Source organism: Cervus canadensis, chromosome 25, assembly GCF_019320065.1.
Source record: "Cervus canadensis isolate Bull #8, Minnesota chromosome 25, ASM1932006v1, whole genome shotgun sequence".
NCBI classification, from domain to species: Eukaryota; Metazoa; Chordata; class Mammalia; order Artiodactyla; family Cervidae; genus Cervus; species Cervus canadensis.
In genome coordinates this window covers 3,963,019-3,982,246 of record NC_057410.1, presented here as the reverse complement: position 1 = coordinate 3,982,246, position 19,228 = coordinate 3,963,019, and the positions used below count along the sequence as shown (strand labels likewise).

At 39.8% G+C, this 19,228-nt stretch overlaps 1 protein-coding gene across 4 annotated transcripts in view; it reads right to left on the bottom strand.

Annotated features, from left to right (window-relative positions):
* Nucleotides 1-19,228, bottom strand: part of SLC16A7 (solute carrier family 16 member 7) — a 180,794-nt gene that overhangs the window by 140,775 nt on the left and 20,791 nt on the right. For 2 of the 4 annotated variants that reach the window (XM_043446715.1, XM_043446712.1), the window contains exon 1: nt 3,553-3,702. The exons of the other annotated variants lie outside the window; for them this stretch is intronic. The gene's annotated coding sequence lies outside the window, so the exon portion shown is untranslated. Of the gene's footprint in view, nt 1-3,552; nt 3,703-19,228 lie in introns of those variants that run through there. 4 annotated transcript variants of the gene reach the window in all.

Sequence of the window (19,228 nt, the reverse complement as noted above, 5' to 3'; positions counted from 1 at the left end):
ACTGCCAACTAGGCTTTAAGCTGTAAGCAGGCGATAATTTCCTTACTTTGCTTCTGCTTTTTCTCTATAAAAGTTTCCCCCCAGGTTCCTTTTGGGGGAGCTGTCTTAACCACTTCCAGTTTGGTGCTAATTCCAATAGTTTGCTCAAATTCCTAAGAATTTTGATATGTCTCAGTTTCTCTTTTAACTTTTCTATTGTAACTTCAGCTGAATCTCCTGAGTACCCCTATAATTCTGAAAGTAACAATGAAAAAAAAAAGAAAGTGTTAGTCACTTAATCATGTCCAACTCTTTGAAACCCCACGGACCTGGTCAGGATCCTCTGTCCATGGAATTCTCTAGGCAAGAATACAGGAGTGGGTAGCCATTCACTTCTCCAGGGGATCTTCCTGACCCAAGGATCGAACCCGGGTTTCATGCATTCCAAGCAGATTCTTTACCACCTAAGCCACCAAGGAAGCCCCAAAGTAACAATATCCTGCAATAAATCCCTTTATTGTACATATATTTTGTCACCAAATATAAGAGATGCACATAGTCTAAATATCCTGTAGAGTAACTTAATCATAAGAGGCCTGGAAAAATTTTGTTCCATATATTAGCAAAAAGAGAATGATTAACCTCATATTTCAATAATGAAGATTTTCTAAATTAAAGTTTTTCCTCTTTGTTTCTCAATATTAATGCTAGGGAAAATAAGTTCATTTGAGGAAAAAGGAAGTATTCATGTTTAATTTCTTGGAAATAACATAATTCTACATAGGTCTTAATTTAGAAATTATACAGTTTTGATCATTTTACCTCATGGCCTCATGAAGCTTGAGCTTCATTTATTTAAAAATTGTTTAAGCAATTTTTAATAGAAAAAAATAAATTAAGAAAAACAAAACCCACAATCAGCACACCCTACACATTGTTAAAAAAGTAAGGGCTTTTTGATTGAAATTTGTGAAGTAATTGTTTAAAAATTTAAATATATACTGATGTTGAAGCTGAAACTCCAATACTTTGGCCACCTGATGCAAAGAGCTGACTCATTTGAAAAGACCCTGATGCTGGAAAAGATTGAGGGCTGGAGGAGAAGGGGACAACAGAGGATGAGATGGTTGGATGGCATCACCAACTAGATGGACATGAGTTTGGGTAGACTCCGGGAGTTGGTAAAGGACAGGGAGGCCTAGCATGCTGCAGTCCATGGGGTCGCAAAGAGTCGGACCTGAATGAGCAACTAAACTGAACTGAAACTGAAGATATAAAGTATGAACTTAGGGTAAATCTTTCTGAGTAACACTGATTTCAAGTATGTCATTATTATCGTATATAACTAGAACAGGAATGTTTGAGAGTTCAGGAGTTTCTCAGTTTGGTATATATACTTCCTATCTCAGAAGAAGGATATAGTGATACACCACTGAGAAATTCACCACCTTAAATATCTGGAAATTCTAAAGGATTTGCTCAGGGAAATATTTTTTTCTGATGGAAAGATGAATCAAGTCACAAACATTCCCTTTGCCATTTCTGGATTACACAGTCTTTAGTTGCCATATCCACAAAATTAGACACCATCTGAAGTGTAGGTATGTTTCAGGAAATTATAACACAACTCCTTGCAAACTCTTCATGGAATTTTCTATTGTATATCTGACACTTGGATTTTCAACTGTAAAATGAGTTTCAAACTGATGAAAAATGCATGAATTTATTTCTAGAGTATTAAGTGAAAAAGTGGTGTGCAAGAAATTAATTAGTAAAGTAAAGGACACTTTAATATTCTCTAATGGTAAAAGTATTAGACTGTGCTCTCGTTTATTGCACTGTATGATTTGTAATCTGTTCTACCACAAGCTCACTTTGTATATAAAACCAAGGAATTTGTTTCAGCTGGATTGCCAGTGGAAAGAGAATTGAGGAAATAAGTCACAAAGGCAATGTTAATAAGGGGCAGAATTTCGAGCTCTGATAGTACATTTTGTACCTGGATATAGCAGAGAACTTTCCAATTAGAGCCAACAAGTAGAAAGCTGATAACTCCAAGATGAGATTTATAGGAAGAGGTCAGCAGCCTATAATGAGAATTTGGAGCACATACATCCAGCTTTAACACCTTTAGTATAAGTATAGCTTCTAATGGCAAAAGCTAATGGCTCCATGACAATAATAAATAATAGTGAGAGAATATTCTAGCCTCAGGCCTCAGATAGGAAACTCGGGTGGCATTATACGATTTTCACTAACACTAGCTGAAGGAGAGTTCTAAAGAGGTAGTTTCATTCCCAGAGAGCATCAGCTACACTAGAATTTGGGAAATCACAATAGGTAAGGAACAATCTTTCAGCTGAATCCCATCCTTTCCTCAAAGGAATTTACATTTAGGCTTGTCCTCACAAGGAAGAAGGAAGGAAGGAAAGGATGGAAGGAGGGAGGAAGGGAGGGAATCACTCCTCATATTCCCATCCCTCATTGTATACCATTCAATAAAAATTTAACAGGAAATAATACTGCAAAGCATCAGAACTCACTTTGAGTGTGTTCCTACCAAGACACTCCTGAAGCACCTGTAATGTGTACAGTGTGTATGGGATACCTGGAGTTCTGCCCTGCACGACCTACAAGGTCATTTACATGCAGCCCTGAAGTAACAGTTAAGAACATGCACTCAAGAGTTGGCAGATCTGGGATCAAGTGATCCTAACCCTGTGACTGTGGGCAAGTTAAAGAAACCGGCGAGGTTTAGTTTCCACATCCATGAAGTGGAGATAAGAATATGAACCACCACCAAAGGTTACTGGAACAATAAACGCAAATACCACACACAGAACACTGCCTGGCAGATGTGAGTGAGCTTTAACCCTCGTTTAATTTATTATCACCACAGAGCGACTTTCGTGCTAAGTGTCACAAAAGTATACGGAGCTGTGTGCTTGAATATGGTTGAATATGAGGCCCCTGGAATGTTAGGCTTCAAACCCCGTTGCTAAACATTAATTAGCCATATCACTTGTATCTGACCTTTACCATGAAAACACACATAATATGACATGCCTTTGTGATCTCACACTAACCGATAAGGCTAGTAGTCTGCTAGGGTCTAAGTATCTGTAACCTTAGTAACCACGCTGCACAAACTGCACATCCCCAAGCGCACAGCTGCCCCAGAGCCCAGGAAAACAGAATAGAGCAGGGGAGGGTAGAACTGATAATAGCAAATATAAGCACAGTGATGTACTAACCAAGAAGACAGCCTAGTTTTATAAAAAGAAAATAAAGTGCAAGCATGCTGTAGATTTTTTTTTTTTTTTTGAGCATTTGTACAAGGGCCAGGAAAACATAGTTGGAAGTCTCATCATATCAACCCCAAGACTGACAGTGGAGTTATTATTCTTCAGTGCAGCCAGAGGCCTAGAAGTCAGGTAGATTATTAACAGGAGGATGGATCCTTCACCTTTAGGTAACTTTCATACAAACCCTTGTCTCTTCCTAATGCCAATGCCTATCAGCCCGTTAATCACGGCAGCCTCAGCCCGCATTCCATCTGTATTTAGTTGCTACCTTTCAGTTGAATCCCATCACACTGCTGGCTGCTCCTCTTGCCATGTGACAAATGAAAAAGAAATATGCTGCTATTCCAGGAAAACTGCAGTGGTTCTGAACCTGGGCGGTTTTGTTTCCCCGAGGATGTCTGGCAATATTTGGAGACTTAGCTGGCTGTCACAGCTGGGAGGGTGCTGCTGGCTTCCAATGGACAGAGGCAGTGCCAGGGCTGTGACAGGCATGGGAGGTGCCCGGCGCTCCAAATTTAAGGAGGCACTTACTCACTCTTAGGGTTATCCACACTCAAGATTAAAGTTCACATGACCCCCGAGAGTGACTGGCCTCCTTAAACACCATGGCCTACCTGCCTCCCTTGCCTCCCTCCAATCCTAGCCCTGGGTTGAGGCCAGGGCTGCCTCTAAACATCCCCCAAAAAGGAATTATCCAGCCCAAAATATCAATAATATTGAGACCAAGAAACCTAGATCAGTTTAAAGAATCTAAAGAAAATCAGGGTTGGAAACAGGATCCCCTCCCTGTTTTCCACTTTAAGTTACAAATTTAAATGCACACTCAGTTAAACCTAACATCTCTAATAGTGAAATAATACCAGATTCTACCATTTAGCTTCAATCTGTTTTATTCCCAGGGCTTCCCAGGTGGTGCTGGTGGTAAAGAATCTGCCTGCTGATGCCTGAGACGTGGGCTCCATCCCTGGGTTGGGAAGATTCCCCTGGAGGAGGGCAGGGCATCCCACTCTAGTATTCCTGCCCAGAGAATCCTCTGAACAGGGGAGCCTGGTGGGCTACAGTCCATGGGGTCGCAAAGAGTCAGACACGACTGAGAAACGCACGCATGCTCGAATTTTACTCCAATCCACATAAACTACAATGAAGGTAAATTAATTCAACCTTCTCCTTCCGGGCCTACGTACTTAGGCCTCAGTCTTGTCTCTGCTACTGTACCTTTCACTCAACCCATTTTCCTCTAAGGCTCAGATGCAAAGCTACCTTCCCATCAACATGAGACTCCTCCCTTCTCAGATCTGTTTCTCTCTTTTGTGTATCTTTCTTTGTACTTAAATTACACTATAATCATTTATTTTTTTTTAATTCTCCCTATCCTTGACCCAACCTCCCCCCCACACACACACAAACATGCAGAAACACACACACACACTCATTTAACCTCCTTACGACCATGAATCAGATTTTTTTTATATATACATATATCCACAAAAACCTCTCTGTAGTAGAGTGCTTTGAGTAAAGTACTTAATGTATGTTTGAAATGAATTAGCGAGGGATTTATATACAATGATATTAATAATGCAGCGTGAACTGTAATATTTCCTGATGATTATCTGAATCTTAACATAACTGCGTTACTAGGCCTTGTTCAATCCCATACCAATCTTCTTCTCCTGGCAGATGTCACCGTCTGTTTGTTTTTCTTTGGTTGTGCTGGGTCTTCATTGCTCCACAGGCTTTTCTTTGGTTGTGGCGAGCGGGGCCACTCTGATCTGGTGCGTAGGTTTCTCCTTGTGGTGGTTTCTGCTGTAGCACAGACTCCAGGGCGTGCCGGCATCAATAGCTGCAATCAAAAGTTGCAGCACATGGGCTCAGCAGTTGCCGCTTACAGGCTCCAGAGCACAGGCTCAACGGTCGTGGTGCAAGGCCTGAGTCGTTTCGCAGCATAAGGGATCCTCCCGGATCAGGGATCAGTGTCTCCGGCACTGGCAGGCAGAGTCTTTACCACTGAGCCACCAAGGAAGCCTCTGTCTCCATCTATTTCAGGTTTGATTTCCCAGAATTTTTGAGGTTTATGTTCAGTAGGTAACTGACTTGACATTTTGCTACAAACAAAAGCTCAGAATGGAATGCATTTTCTTCCCAAAGGCCTATTCTAGCAGCAGAAGAGCTTATGTCTTTGCCTGAGCTATGAGCCTAAACTCAGGAAGAAAATAAATCCAATTCCTAATAACTGTTGAAGAAATAGCCTTGTAGTATATCAAACTCTTCAGGAATCCAAACTGATGCAGCAGGAAAACACATTTCCATCAATCTCTACCTCACCCTCAACCTTAAAACTAGTCTAAATTTAAAATTTCTAAGTTTGAGTTTTAATCAAAAGTAACCTGACTACCTAAGTAATTAATACATAGTTATAAATATCTCCTGTTTAAAAAGAATAGAGTAAACATACAGTCAAGTCTTCCAGCTACTTGTCCTCGAAACAAATGTATTATATTTTACGTTTTTAAGTATGTGACTTGACAAAAAGGGAACTGAAGGCCTTCCCCTATGGATACCAGGAAACCACTGATTTTAATCATTTAATCCTTTTATGAGAGAATTACCTTAATGTTCAGCACCTGGAAAGGTACAAGTCTAAATTTACAAGTTTATTATGAAGCAGTTATTGTGAAAAAATTATTGACGATTAAACACATGTATATTCCATCAACACAATAACTTTCAAAACTCGAGGTCACAAAGTCTGTTAGGTTTCCTCATGGTGCTAGCTGATTCTATGCTAGTAAGAATCCTTTTCACTGTTCAGTCCACAGCCATCAATTGGGAGAAAGGAGCTGACTTATCTGGAGCACCCCAATCTGAGCCGAGAAATCTCAATGTGTGTTTCACTCATTACGCAACAACCCTGCTAAGAGAGGTTTCACTACCGGGTTTTTGCAGGTAAGGAAACAGTTTCAAAGAGGTTTGCTAGGTGCCAATAACACTAGTAAACAGTGTTTCTGAAGTGTGATCTTCCAACTATGTCAAAATACTGTTCAATATTACATTTTAATCTATGAAAGGCAGAAAATCTGCTCAGTTTGAGTGTTTCACTAGTTAACCAACATATGCCACTTAATGTTGAACGCCAAGCAAGGACTATGAGCTTCCCTAAGAGGAAAGGTATCCCATCAAGGAAAGAGACCACCACAGGAAACCATCATTCTGTTGGAGGAACAGTGGTGTATAAAAAATGAAGGGGGACTTTCCTGGAGGCTAAGCAGTGAAGAATCAGCCCGCCAATGCAGGAGACATAGGTTCAATCCCTGATGTGGGTTAAAACACACACACACATGCATAGAAATGATGTGTTTTATCCTCACTACTTAGTGGAGGAGATAGACATATAAGTAGACAATTATAGTCAATTGTGCTAAAAGCTACAACAGGGGTAGATTAAGTTCTTATGAAAGCAACACATGCTTCATATGGGACTGGCGTGATTTGATAGGAGAAATGAGAACTGAACTGAGTCATGAAAGACACACAGTCCGGAGAAGGTTTAAGAAGTCAATTCAGATACAAAGAGTAGAATATTCAGAGGCATGATTCCTGATCTAGCTCATGATAGCCCTGATCACTGGATACATGATCAGAAGGGGCAGGAATGGAGACTAAAAACATACGATGCTGCTGCTTGAGAACAAAAGGGAAGCAAGGAAAGCTGAGGATATCAACAGTAAAGGGAGTTCAATATAGGTTTGGAAGCATGAGAAAAGGTATGATTAGATTTGTTTTTCAGTAAAATTCCTTTGACAGCAACATGGAGAATTACAAAACAGCATAGAGAAGAACTGCAGCATAGTTTAAGTGGGAAATTGTAAACACATATAAAGTAGCAGCATCAGGAATGGGGGAAAATGTTGGAATCAAGGACATAGCTCCAGTCTTAAGGGTTTGATAAAAATTGGTTGTACTAGATGGTAAGAAATGTCCCGAACGACCTTGGTGTTCCCAGTGTGGAAGATTGGGCGGCTGTTAATGGGTCTGCAATATCCGCACAGTGTGAATGGAAGGACACCATACAGGCAATGGCTACGCAGGACTGCAGTAAGAGGTCAGTTAGGGCAAGAATTGTGGACCAGAAACCACCAGCTTGTCACTGAAATTATGAGCAAGGAAAGACAAAAGCAGAGGTTTTGGAAACAATCAGTGCTAAGTGACAGAAAAAGAGAAGCCTGGGAAAGAAACCAAGGCAGGGAGGAAGCTGTCTAAAGGTATAAAAAATGTGTTAATAAGAGTGGGAACTGGGTAAACATGACAAATTTATCCAAAGGAAGTACCCATATTTAATCATAACTTCCTCTGAAGGTTGTGGGCAAAAATATTTTTTTACTTTAAGGTAAGAAATTTCTTCAGGAAGGTAAAGTTTCTCTCCAGTAAAATTAATGACAAACATCAGACATAAATAAATAAAAACCAAAAGAGAGGTACACACACTCCACATACATAGCTAACTGCATGATAACATAGTTCACAGAAGAAATGGATTTTCACTCAGGGCTTCCCTGATAGTTCAGTTGGTAAAGAATCCGCCTGCAATGCAGGAGACCTGGGTTCGATCCCTGGGTTGGGATGATCCCCTGGAAAAGGGATAAGGTACCCACTCCAGTATTCTGGCTTGGAGAATTCCATGGACTGTATAGTCCATGGAGTTGCAAAGAGTTGGACATGACTGAGCGACTTTCACTTCACTTCCACCCTGAAATCTAAACAGTGGTCTACAAATTTTATGTACTTCTAAAGGAATGTATTTCTAATGAAACATTAAAAAAAAAAAATCAATGTTTCATTCGTTGAAGTTGTGACATAAAGCCATGGAAAATTCTCTCTGGCTAAAATCATCAACTGTGCACAAACTCTCTTGGGTTCCAGGTCAATTTATGCAGCACAGCAAAATGTAAGTGATCTAAGATCCATGCGGAAGTTCAAGATTGGCTTCCTTTCTAATGAGGGGAAAGTTTTATTTACAAGGTAACTCAGCTGTGAAACTGAAGTAATAACATGAATTAACTTATACATTCTGCATGTAAAGGTCAAGAACTTTCAAGCACTCCTCTCCATGTTCTCCAGACTAGAAAAAAAATCAATATTAAATAATATTTGTAAGTGTTGTCTCTTGTTGGTACACATTGAACTCCCACATAGCATATATTCAGATGGAAAGTTTAAATATATTTAACTCAGTTGCAAAGGAATTAAAATTCTCCTGGTTACAATTTATATTCCTTTTGCTTTTATCAGACTTGCTTTCCCGGTTTCTCAATCTAACCAAGTTGTCATCAGCTGTGAGCCTGAATCCAGAGGCAAAACTCTTGAATTCAGGAGAATTCTGTTAACACACTGAGAGCAATATATTCATTTCTGTGACCACACTGGTTACTGGCAAGCAGTCGGAAGAATCTGAACTTGTATTCAGGAATCCTATATTTGATTAACAGCTCTCTTTCCTGTGTATCTGTTATGTGACTGTGAGTCACTGAAAATCCCTCAGTTGTATTCATCTGTAAAATGAAGAGGATTATCGACTGACCCACCTCACCGAATTAATGAGATGAATCAGTGAAAAAATTGGGTGGATCTGTTGTAAAAGACTACACAAATGAAATCATGGTTAGTTTTTATTTACCCTTGTGGCCCAGCTGGTAAAGAATCTGCCTGCTATGCGGGAGACCTGGGTTCGATTCCTGGGTTGGGAAGATCCCCTGGAGAATGGAAAGGCTGCGCACTCCAGTATTCTGGCCCAGAAAATTCCATGGACTATATAGCCCATGGGGTTGCAAAGAGTCGGACACGACTGAGCAACTTTCACACATCACATATTCATTTTTAAGTTACCAAGGGCCTAGAAATAGCCCAGAACATAACTGCATGTACTAATTTGTAGGGAATTAGTCTGAGTCCAGACCTTTACTTTTATGTCACGTGTTTATCTCTTAAAAAACAAACAAAACCACCAGAAAGAAAAAAAGTCAAAAACCGAAAACAACCTCAGTCATTTAAAAGGACAGAGAAAATGACTCCTTGAAATGTTTAAGGATTTCCTAGAATTATTTAGTCAAAGAATAAAACTTTCTTCTATAAAATGTTTATGATTCTACTTCTATAATCTGTAATCACAGCTACTAACATATCCTGTTTTACCTCCTTTTTGCTCCTCCTATATAATACAGAGTTTCATATATAACAGGTTGTCAACAAGTATATGACTGGACTTCTCTGGAGGTACAGTGGATAAGATCTGTCTGCCAGTGCAGGGGACACAGGTTCAGTCTCCAGCCTGGGGGGATCCCACGTGCTGTGGGGCAACTAAGCCCATGTGCCACAGCTATGGAGCCCACTCACCCTAGGACACTCGAGTCACAGCTAATGAGCTCCCGTGCTGCAACTGCCGAGCCTGGATGCTGCAGCCACTGAAGCCCCTGGGCCTAAAGCCTGTGCTCCACAAGAGGCCACGGCAGTGAGAAGCCTGGGCGCCAAAACCAAGAGCAGGCAGCTAGAGAAAGCCCACGCACAGGAACAAGGACCTAGTGCAGCCAAAAACTAAATAAATGAATGAAATAAGGATATGATTAACTGCTATAGGAAAATTTTCAGGTGTAAGATGCTACATAATATAGCTCAATGTATTTTTTTTTTAATCTACCTTTTTAGGTAACAATTCTACTATTCAAATATGCTTGTATTCATGCTAAGTTGCTTCAGGCATGTCTGACTCTTTGCAACGCCATGGACTGTAGCCCACCAGGCTCCTCTGTCCACGGGATTCTCCAGGCAAGAATACTGGAGTGGGTTGCCATGCCCTCCTCCAGGGGATCCTCCTGACCCAGGGATCGAACCCTTGTCCTTTTTGTCTCCAGCACTGGTAGGCAGGTTCTTTACCACTATGCCACCTGAGAAGCTCCACTATTCAATTATATTTTTATATAAAAGAAACAATATTAAAAATGTTTTTCCCAAACTGACAAATTGTTTTGTTTCTATTTCACCCATCTATATTAGGCAAATTTGCTATTGCCTTTCTTTCTTTCAACCTGCTTCTCAATGATGATGAAGGAACACACCTAGGCAGATCTGCTAGTTAGAACATACGTAGGTACCACGTGATCCTAACCCCAGGCCACAGCTAATCAGATCAGGGCTTACATCAAGTGAGGACAGGAAAGAAGTAACTGATACTTATTGAGTAGCCATTGTATCCAAGGCACCACTCTTGCTTTTTACTCTTCATATGCAGTCACTCATTTAACCCTCATCATAACTATGAGGTAGGGACTACTATCATCATTCTCATTTACCGATGAAGAAACTCTCACAAGTCATGAAGAAAGTTTCCTAGGATTACAAGGCTAGAAAGATTTGGAGCTGAGCTTCAAATCCAGCCAGCCTAGCTGCTTCTGCATGCAGAACCATTGATCTAACCATTGCAGCATATTGTCCTCAAATAGTATACTACCATATTACCATTTATAGGTGAGATAAAGACAAGTTTATCTTCTGCCTCAAGAATCTGAAGCGATACATGGATAGACTGAGTCAGTTGGACACTGCTGGACACTGAAAGTGTGAGGTCATGTCACACTGCAACAGAAAGGAAAATCAGAAGAATATGGGAAAGATCAGGCCTGCATAACCATTCCAGCCAGACCTAACAGACTTCCTGAAATTAGCCTCCAAGAAAAATCCCCTGGTTTTCCAATTACTGAGTTCATTACTTAATTTGTAAGAGTCTCTGTCCTTGACAGTATAAAAATCCCTCCATTAAAAGCAACTAAAAAATGTACATAAAAAAAGATATAAGTTTTATGTACATAAAAGTAGCTTTTTTTTTGTACATAAAACTAGAAAGAAAGTAAGAAATATCCAGTAAATGAAACTAACTGAAAGGGGAAACCAAGTGGTTAAGACTACTTTATTCAGGTTTCCTCTTGGGACATTTGATGAAATAGGTAGACTTGGACTTGAGATTTCACAGCCTTTGGGTGTTTGCAATAGATCACACAACCCAAGGTCAGCCAGAGATGGAAAGTCTAAAAGGCGATATGCCCTCCTGTGACCCAATAAAACCATCGTCATTGTACCAGAAATAAGTCTGCAAGCTTGCAATGCTACACACACACAACACAGCTGGCAATGGCAAGGGAACCAGTCTGCCTCTAAATTTGGCACTGGCGATAGGGAACAAAAGATATCACCTGAGGATTCGTGACCAGCAGTAATCCCTCACATGACTTTGCCCTCCAATTTCATACTACCAAGGTGGTTCAAACATCTAAAAACAGCTTATAGTATTAGGTAATGCCCCTGACCCAGGAAAAAGGAAATACAAATTCTCTCAACTAGAAATCCAACTTAAAGTTTCAAATAATTCTCAAATGATGAAGATCCAAGTGACACCCATTTGCAAGGCATTATTATGCAAAAACCAGAAGAAACTACAGATGTATAAACTGGTCCATAAATACATTAGATAGCTAAATTAAACGTATAAATTGAGTACACTTTAAATAGGAAAGGATTAAAATATAACTAAAGAGTAAGGGACCATGAAGAACTGTATAAGAACTAAACATTAAAAAATTTTTTTTGCCAAAATATAACTTACTAAAACCGAACAAAAGCAAAGCAAAGCAAATAGATAAAAAAATATAAAACTTCCAATAGTGGTTAGCTCTGGGAAGGGGAGGTGTAACGAGTAGATAATAATCAAAGAATGAGACCAGGAAGATGTACATAGGTAAGTTTAGATTTTTGTTAATGTTCTAACACTTGAATTGGTTGGTGGGTTTGTTAGTTTTAATTAACATAATTAAACATAACTATGAATGATGAGAGCATGTCACAACCTAAAGATTATGATTAGTCTTTAATTCAGTTCTGAATACTTGAGGCCAAAAGACAAACAATAAATCAGTAAATATTTTAAAACCAATTACAATAATTCAACACAATAAAGTAAAATTTTAAAATCACCTCAAAATATTACCAAATTAAAAACCGAAGAAAAATGCCTTAATCTGGTATCTATAAAAACAAAAAACTAAACAAAAACCTGTAACATCATACTTAATGCTAACAATTTGAGAGGTTAGATAGAATGTGTGAGTTTAAAAAAGCAACGTACATAGTATCCTCAAGGACTAGTTCTTCCTTTAAAATATCACAAATTATACCAAATCCTTCATAGAGTAAAAGCAAATAGAGACCATGAAAGAAGTCATGAATGAATAGAGATAAATCACTCTCATGAATTAAAAGTTTCAATATCCTAAGTAAATGCATGGATTCAATTGTAATGAAAAATCCCATTTTTTTTAAACCTGAAAACCTGAGTCTATAATGTATTGAAAGATCAAAGGTCAAGAATAACAAAGTTATTTGAAACAGAACCAGTATGTGGATGACTAAATACCAAGGCTCATTATAAAGCTGTGGTGAGTGCCGGTGGGAGGCATCAGTGCCAGGATAGAAGAATTCATCAAGGAACACAACAGGAAGTCAGGAAACACACACACTCACAGATTATGTTAATTTCAAAACTGGTGTTATCAATCAGTAGGGAAAAAAAAAAACTGTTGCTCTAGGCCAACTCGTCATCCCTGTGGGAAAATATGAGACTAAGTTTCCGCCTTACATCCTGAAGAAAGATAAGGTGAAGAAAGAACATAAGGTGGACATAATCACCCTTCAGGATAAAACAATGCCACAGCTGAGCTAGCCAATACAAGAGTCAATGGCCACAAGAGGCTGTTTAAAGTCAAATGTAAATTAATTGAAATGGAATTTTCAAATTTAGCTCCTCAGTCACACCATTCACATGTCAACTGCTCAGTTGTAACATGTAGTTAGTGGCTACCTTATCAGGCAGTGGCAGGTATAAAATATTTCCATCATTGTATACAAGTCTATTGGACAGAACCAAGAGACATTTACAATAGTATCTTTGACCTTGGGGCCAGGAAAGGATGTATTAAGCAAGGAATAACAAATTAAACAAAAAAGAGGGTGAAAATAACTGATGGATTTAGCTATTAAAAGTCAGCACCATTTATCAAAAGATGCTATATAGAAAATAAAATAGAAAGCCTTAACTTGAAGGAAGGCATATATAATATTTACATACATATGTAATTTATTTCTATGTATACATAAAGAATACATGAGGTATATAAAGACTCTTTCTAACCAACAAAAAGATAATCATATAGAAAAATGATTAAAAGATATATCGGGTACTCCATTCTGTTTGATGACCAAAACAAATACAGTCTCATTTATCCTGTCAATATATGAAATAGATTAGACTGAAATGTTTGACACATTTCTGTGTTCTGTTTTAAATCAGCAAGAGTAGCAGGGGGAAAACACATTTTTCAGCCTAAAAGGAAGATTACACTGGTTTGGACAGCATCACAGCAACATATAAGTAGGCTGATAATAATGTTTGAACATGTAATTAAATAGATATTTCTAATGTTAGCTTATCCTCTATTAAAAGACAGTTCTCTGGCTTACTTAACAATTTATCTTTACCTTACTTGAGCACACACACTTGGGAGGCACATAGGACATTTATGCCAGTGTAGAATGTGGTGGTCACGAGGGAATTAATTTCATATTTGTTTCAATCCAAAGAGTCAGAGAACACAAGATGTGTGTGACTGGAGGGTGGAATGGAAAATGTAGATAAAGTCACAAACATGAGGAAATACTGAAAATACAACTGATGCAATTTCCTCAATGCAAAGACAAATTTCTATCCCTGAATTAACATGAGTAGGTAATTCTCTGTGCACCATCCACTTCTGGACCTTTGCCCAAATGGAGAGAATAAAAAAAAAAAAGAAAAGAAAATCATACTTTCCTACCTTCTGTATAGAAAAAAGAAGTTTTCATATTTTAAAAAAACAAATTTACAAAACTTGCATTTATGTACCTTAAACGCTGAAAGAAAACTATACTCATACCACATACCCAAGTTGTCTAATTTGAACTAAGTCTTAGTTTTAACCAAATTGTAAGAGAAGCAATTAAGGAATTTTGGCACCTGACCTGTCTCTTGAGAAACCTGTATGCAGGCCAGGAAGTAACAGTTAGAACTGGACATGGAACAACAGACTGGTTCCAAATAGGAAAAGGAGTACGTCAAGGCTGTATATTGTCACCCTGCTTATTTAACTTACATGCAGAGTACATCATGAGAAACGCTGGGCTGGAGGAAGCACAAGCTGGAATCAAGATTGCCAAGGAGAAATATCAATAACCTCAGATATGCAGATGACACCACCCTTATGGCAGAAAGTGAAGAGGAACTAAAGAGCCTCTTGATTAAAGTGAAAGAGGAGAGTGAGAAAGTTGGCTTAAAGCTCAACATTCAGAAAACTAAGATCATGGCATCTGGTCCCATCACTTCATGGCAAATAGACGGGGAAACAGTGGAAACAGTGAGAGACTTTATTTTCTTGGGCTCCAAAATCACTGCAGATGGTGACTGCAGCCATGAAATCAAAAGACGCTTACTCCTTGGAAGGAAAGTTATGACCAACCTAGATAGCATATTAAAGAGCAGAGACATTACTTTGCCAACAAATGTCCATCTAGTCAAGGCTATGGTTTTTCCAGTGGTCATGTATGGATGTGAGAGTTGGACTATAAAGAAAGCTGAGCGCCGAAGAATTGATGCTTTTGAACTGTGGTGTTGGAGAAGACTCTTGAGAGTCCCTTGGACTGCAAGGAGATCCGACCAGTCCATCCTAAAGGAGATCAGTCCTGGGTGTTCATTGGAAGGACTAACGTTGAAGCTAAAACTCCAATACTTTGGCCACCTGATGCAAAGAGCTGACTCATTTGAAAATACCCTAATGCTGGGAAAGAGGAGGAGGAGAAGGGGACAACAGAGGATGAGATGGTTGGATGGCATCACCCACTCGATGGATATGGGTTTGGGTGGACTCCAAGAGTTGGTGATGGACAGGGAGGCCTGGCATGCTGCAATTCATGGGGTCGCAAAGAGTCAGACATGACTGAGCAACTGAACTGAACTGAATTGTGGTACATTAAAAAACAACAAAAATACTAAACAACTTCAAAAAAAGTTTAAACTAGCTATAATTAGCATCACAGTACGTCAAACAGTAACGTGATAGTTTGATCATACGCAGCCAAGGCAGTATGAGTACATGCCAATGATTCTAGAAGTTGACTCTGTTTGCCAGAAAGAAAGAAACAATGCAGAACAGTCTGTGTGTACATTTCAAGAAACTATGATGTGATTTCACCTCTCAAGGTCCTTGTAATCTAAGAACGAGAGAGAAACAATTAGCAGCTTGGCATATCTGATACAACTAAATAGCATTAGACATCTGCAAAGAAAATGGGACATTCGAGTCAGATTAAATATTAGAGGACATATGAGTATTACTAGTCATAATGAGGAAGGGTTCATGCCATGAATCAGGATTATGGCCCCATCGATGGAAATGCATGATGGGTGATAATGTTAAATCTAGGTAAGGTTGCAGCCACCACCATCATGATCCAGTCTAGAGTAGCAGGGCTTCAACTTCTGGGTCAAGGAAATTTATTTATTAGAAAATAAATGTGTTTATCAGTAAGTTGTTTATTAGAAAATAAATGCAAATATAAGTTGTTTTGCTAGTTGCTCTATAACCACAACAAACTAGTACAGAGAATGCCCTGTACAAAACAACACACTAAAGGTTCGACGATCAAGGTGTTTCCTTAGGCAAGGCTGTAGACTTCAGTCCCTGGTATCTGAAATTCAGGCTGCAGTCCTTGTTTTCTGACAGATCTTGACTGTGTGGCAGAGTCCATGCTTTTAACCAGATTTGAACAGGAGAGCGGCCACGTGGCCTGGGGAGAAACAGATGAAGTGTTTGATTTCATGGATTGTTTCAAGGATTCCTCTACCCAGAGCAAACTGTAGAGAACGTGGCGGCGTTCCAGGACTCACAGAGGACCAGGGTTTGAGATTTCTGCAATCAGTATGCGAAGCCAGCACAGAGCAGCCCTGAGGACAGGACATGAGGCTGGGAGACCCAAGGTCATGAATGCAGGCATAAGTCACAGTGAAAGAGAGCAGGTCTAGACTTGGGGGAGCTACAGTGGAAACCCATGGGTCAACCACGTGGACCGAGTCTCAAACGTTGTTGAAAAATACTGCTAAAAGCTAATCCCTTCTTTAGCTTAATAGGGCACCCCATTCCAGCTTAGCCTCACTGCTTCCAAGGATACTGGGCAGGGGCTACTTAATTACATATTCTGCCTCTATGCAGATTGATCTGTAAAACCAAATTACACTTGGGTTGAGCTTGTAAATATAATCCATGGGCCAACTGCATAGTTAAGGAAAGCCAACAAAAGGCTGTAGACTCAGACACTGGTGTGAAGCACAATTTTTTAAAGTAATATTATGAATAATAATATTATAAATATTTCTCCCAGTTTGGAGGGGGTGAACTTTTGTACATAATTTTATGTTCTGATCAATAATCCAATATGATTCCCTTCTGAGATGTATTCTTATCATATATTTTATTTTTCTTCCTCACAAAAGTTTGCATCCTGCTTCCTCCACTGCTACACATGCCCTGATTCATTTTCTTGTGAATTATTTTTTTCCCTTCAAAGAAGACACACATGTCTAATTCAATACTGTTTTTATAGTAGTAAAACTACAGATATTGTTCTTTTTGCAAAACCGAGAACAGGAAATGATCAGAAGGACCTTCATCATCAACTTCCCTAGCTAATAAAAATGCCAAGAAAAATGTTATAACTTCTTGAACACCACATAGCAAAAACTGTTCTAAATCCATAGGTAAGGCACTCGGTTGATGCCTGCATCCTTAATATTAATTCCAATGCAGATCACATTGTACTGTCTTCATATGCAATTTTTTATAAACACATCTCATTATAAATTCAGTAATTACTTGGACCTTTTCAGAAGAAAGGGTTTTCATATGAAGCAGCAAATAATTTCCAAGTTGATGTGTTGTGCTTTGCATCTAGGGCCCCAACTGTGAATCTATAATAACACTCAGAGTTGTTCATGTAGGCAAAACCTAGAATAAAGTAAATAATGAAATCGATCTCATGGGCAGGTTATCTATGGTTGCAAGAAATCAAAATTCACTCAATTTAGTTTAAGGAAAGGGCTTCCCAAGTGGCGCTAGTGGTAAAGAATTGCGTGCCAATGCAGGAAACATAAGAGGCAGGAGTTCCACTTCTGGGTCAGGAAGATTCCCTGGAGGAGGGCATGGCAACCCACTCCTGTATTCTTGCCAGGAGAATCCCATGGACAGAGGAGCCTGGCGGGCTACAGTCCATGGGTTCGCAAAGAGATGGACACGACTGAAGCGACTTAGCATGAACACACAGACAGCTTTAGGAAAGGCGGGAGAAAAACAAAAAACGGTATCAACACAGAACTCAACTGCAGAGTTGTCGGGCAGCTGCCTTCTCTGACTGTATAGCGCCCTGAACGGTTCAGATGCTGACCATAACCTAAGAGATAAAATGAGGACTCCCGGGTTAGTGTCTAGTCACAAATATTATCTCCATTATTTATGACCTTTGTGAACTTTGCGTGGGTGCCTGGTTGCTAAGTCACATCCGACTCTTTGCAACCTCATGGAATGTAGCCTTCTGGACTCCTCTGTCCATGGGAGTTGCCAGGCAAGAATACTGGAGCGGGTTGCCAATCTCTTCTCCAGGGGATCTTCCTGACCCAGGGATGGAACCCCTGTCTCCTGCATCTCCTGCATTGGCAGGTAGATTCTTTACCACTGAGCCAGGTTAAGAATCTGCCTGCCAATGCAGAGGACACGGGTTCATCCCTGGTCCGGCAAGATCCCACATGTCTTGGGGCAACTAAGCCTGGGTACCACAACTACTGAAGCCCCAGCGCCCTAGAAGCTGTGCTCTGCAATCAGAGGTGCCACCGTAACGAGAATCCTGCACACTGCAAGGAGAGAAAGCCTGAGCATAGCCACAAAGACCCAGCACAGCCAAAAAAACAGAAATACATAAAATTTAAAAAAGAAAAGCAGTAGCAGTACTATTCTTACAGTATTAGACAAGATGCCACAGACAGAGTGCTTAGGACAGCGTCTGAGACAGTATGCATTCAGTACATGACCGTCATTATGATAACGTGGTTGTAATCGCTTGTCATGAGCATATGCTCCACCTCTCTCTGCCTGGCAGCTTCCTCTGTTTGCCCAGGCCAAACAGCCACTAGGTCAGAGGTACCAATTTCTTACAACTTCAGTGCCCATGATTTCCGCTTTCTTCAGCCCACATCACATGATGCACACATGGTTATCCTCACTGGGTCTGCAGATTTCCTTAGGATGTGTCAGCAGAGGTTAAAGACCTGCCTTTCTGATGTGAATGTTTCCAATTCATAGATTAAAAAAATTCACAGGTGTTTTCCCTCTTAGGCAATATTGAAATAAACTTACTAACAGATGAAACTGGCTAAGAAAAATATGAGATACTTGTAAGATGTTAAGTTCTCTGTATGCCTGCACAGCCATCAACGGAAGCTACATAATCACTTTTAACAGATTCAGTAGGATTAACACATGGGGTGAAATAATGGGTTTAAATAACCTCTAAGTTCCTTTGAGTGCATGATTCAATTTACACAGACAGACTGTAAAATTGCAAGTCTTCAATAAAAGTGCAATATAAATTTGTGCGTGCTCAGCCACTTAGTCATGCCCAACTCTTTGCAATCTCATGGACTGTAGCCTGCCAGGCTCCCCTGTCCAGGCAAGAATACTGAAGGGGTTGCCATTTCCTCCTCCAGAGGATCTTCTCGACCCAGGGATCGAACCCATGTCTCTTGTGTCTCCCGCATTGACAGGGGG